This window comes from Aplysia californica, unplaced genomic scaffold, assembly GCF_000002075.1.
Source record: "Aplysia californica isolate F4 #8 unplaced genomic scaffold, AplCal3.0 scaffold00122, whole genome shotgun sequence".
Lineage (NCBI taxonomy): Eukaryota > Metazoa > Mollusca > Gastropoda > Aplysiida > Aplysiidae > Aplysia > Aplysia californica.
The window spans coordinates 1,034,986-1,038,589 of NW_004797392.1; positions in this window are offsets into that span (position 1 = coordinate 1,034,986).

Here is a 3,604-nt window from a genome sequence, read left to right on the forward strand (position 1 = left end):
GGGGAGCATTAACATGTTCTTATGAACATTAGAATTGTAAATGGGCTGATTCATCAATGTCATGCTCATAACTGTGCCTGAACTGCAACAGGGAACTGAAGCTTTTTCTTTCCTAATCCTCACTATCGTCATTTTTGCCTCTACTTCTTTTGTATGTTTGTCACACTCTTGTGACTCGCTATTTCTGAGGTGCCTTTTTAGTCGAAGCACTTTGTGCTGTTGAAGCTAAAGAGGTGAGCAGAGTAAGCTTGATTCTTTCTATGGGCTTCTCTGTTGACATCCACCCCTTGGCGCTCATATGGCCTTATTTATTATGCAGTTGCGAGCGCCGTAAAACCTCTACTAAAACTAAAACTAACTTACAGTGTAAGTTGTATCTCAATCGTGACTAAACTTCGCATTTTATAGCCACCTTCTAGTCAATTCTGGGACAGCACTCTTAGTCCTGTAAGGCAGACAAGTTCCTTTTTTTCATTCTTGGCTAGACATTAAAAGAAAGGTGAAAGGCATGAAGCAGACAGTCATCAAATAGTGTTGGTTGTGGAAAATTAAATGGATTGTTTGACATTGTCGAGTGCTTTTATGAGTTCTGAAGTTCATAATGTGTGGTAGTAGGTTTCTTTGTACGTGTACACTTCTCTGTGTTCTATTGAGTGCAAGTGTGCTTTCACGTGTGTTTGTTCAGGACGAGGAAATAGCTTGACTAGGGTGTTCCATTATATACCACAACAGCATACATATCTTATTAAAGAGAACCAAATTCGTAGGATGAATGTGGGCATAATTGCGTCAGTTTTGATTTGGTACAAAATGAAATGTTGTTGTCATAAAACATAATTAAAATCGGGTCTTTGTCAGGTTCCTCTAAAATGATGTTGAAAAAAATGTGCGGGCTCGACCTCAAGCATGGATGTGATAGATTATTAACAGTAACTTGCCTGTTCTAGCTTGCACTTCGGCAAGGCTAAGAGGGAATAAAAGATTAAACATTTTGTTTAGTTTTTGTTTTTATTATCAACACTGGCATAGGATTGTCGCATTTCAAAACACAGTCCTCACTTCATGGTGTGGATATGGTATTTACGTGCTTGTTCATAGCATCGACTTGGTGGATGAAAGTATGTAGATGGGGTGTCTCTTAAAAAAAAAAGAAGAATAAAGAAGAATATAAAAAAAGAAGAGAACACCAAGGAAGCAACTTGCAGTAGAAGCAACCTGGTACACTAGTTTTGCAGAACAATATCTATCTGATTGATTCTGCTCTCATTTAGAAAATTTGGTATTACACACACACAAAAGAAAGCCCGGTTAAGAGAGAATTTGCTTAATGTGTGCAGATGAGCGAAAGACAGAGATATTGCCACAGTTCCAGAGACAATGCAAAAGGCAACGTATCACAGTGTAGGCATGCACATGTAGTTTTCACAACACCGACAAAGACGATAGAATCATATATTTTTGACTTGGAGCAAAACAAAAAAATTGTAGTATGGCATATTGGCATAAGCTGTATGGCACATACGCCACCCCTCGTCTGTGTCTGCTTGCCCTTTCAAAATCTTGAAAGTATCATGGACACTTTGTCATGCAATCTCAGAACTGACTCGATCTTTCAGTCGTGTTTTTATTCGCAGTCCGAAACTTCGCGCTGTGGCGTCTTTTTGAAGGGCAAAGAATTGTGGCAAACAAATGGCAGTACCATGAAATCCCAACCGTAAGCATCCATATTTAATGCAAACACCCATGCAACTGAATATGTCATCAACGGCATTCCCTCCCTCACTTTAAAAAAATTACCTTGCCTTTTTTCTGAGATAAGTAACCAAAAATCTCATAAGATTAGCATACATTTTGATTGAGAAATTTATTCGTGAAATTTTCAATTTCAAACGTAATTTATTGCATCTTGTGATAACAAAAGCAGAGCCATCACCCTTAAGAATGAGGACAAAACTGATATGTATTGCTGTTGCTAGATAATGGGACCAGGCCATCATAGCACAGGAAAAAGAAGGTGATTTCTTTTCGTGTCAATACATCCGGCGCCATTTTCTGAAGTGGAGACATTTCAATTTCATGCTGGCTAGCGATGGGACTCAAACGATGTCCATTTCACTCTTGAGGAACGGGGGTCTACTTGTAATGCAGCGCCCCATCTCAAAATTTGAGGTTGCTCGTTCTGTTCTTTTTTTCTTTGGGGGGGGGGGGGGGGGGGGGGGTTAAAATCCTGTGTATATTCTTTTCTGTTTTTAAAATGTATTAGATATTGTTTATAATTAATTGTTAATAACAATCTACTTATTTTAAAGCACAAACGAGTGTGTTCACTTTGGCTGTGTATTATGTGTATCTTAAGAGAACAAAATGCGTTTGGAAATTTGGTAATAGCGCTCTTGCTGTCGCACTGTTTTTTTTAACCAGTATAAGGAAGATCGATTTCAGCAGATGTTTCGAATGTGCATGCATCAGGCAAAGCACGGCATGCGTTACTTGTGTGATTATTTATCTCCAGTCATGAAACGCTGTCCAGTAAGTGAACAGAACGAGGTGATGCTTGCCACAGTTTAGAAGTTTTCTGTCTGCACATATATATATAGATCTAGGCATAATTTCTTATTTCACAATTGTTCGTTTGTAAAAAAAAAAATAACACAACACATCTAGAGAAAGTAAAATGACCAGCATTCAATACTTGTATGTTTGAAAGAAAATGAGTCAACAATTTGATGAAAACCGAAGAAGGGGGCTAGTTTTATCAAGCCGGCGTTTGCGCAACTCTTCCTCACTGGAAATGACGTTTCCATCCCCATAGCGTTGGCCTTCCATAGACTTAAGGCTAACTGAATGTCTTTTTGTAATAATAGCCAAGTGCAGCTACTCTCAGTTCCCCGTTGTGGTAGGCGGCTTTTGGCCTCGGAATGTTCCGTCCTTGCCCAAGATTCGTGACGTCAACGTTTCGATAAAGCTTGCAGATTTCACTCTGTCACAATGGTTGAAAGCGATGTCTCCGAAATTGATCAGGAGTCTGGACGGAAGAAAGAGGTAAATTCATGTTGAGTTTCGGTTTATCCGAAGTATTTATGCGTGAATAAATTTATACACACCTACACACACACACGCAAAAACACGCACGCATGCACGCACGCGCGCGCGCGCGCGCGCACACACACACAGTGGGTTTATAATGGGTGCCCTTTATAGTAGCCTGACGTCTTATCAGGCATCTTTTGAGCAGGTGCTCAAGGTGCTCACCCAGCCCCCTCCCCCCACCCCCCACGTAAACAAAACAAAATTCTAAAAACTGAAAAATATAAAAATAAAATACACGTCAAACTGCAACAAGGCAAGCGATCAGTGAACCCATTTACTTGCATATAATATTATTATACTTGAACGACGCTCGCTAACCCATATCTTCGTATAAAAGAACGAAGCATTATGATATCATTATTATTATTATACACCTGTCGAGTTAAGTCTAATGCCTTGCTGCGTAATGAACAGGCCGCAAACATTGGTGGAGTTGAAAGCCTTGTCAATTTTCCGAAGATGAAGAAGAAGAAGAAGAAGAAGAAGAAGAAGAAGAAGAAGAAGAAGAAGAAGA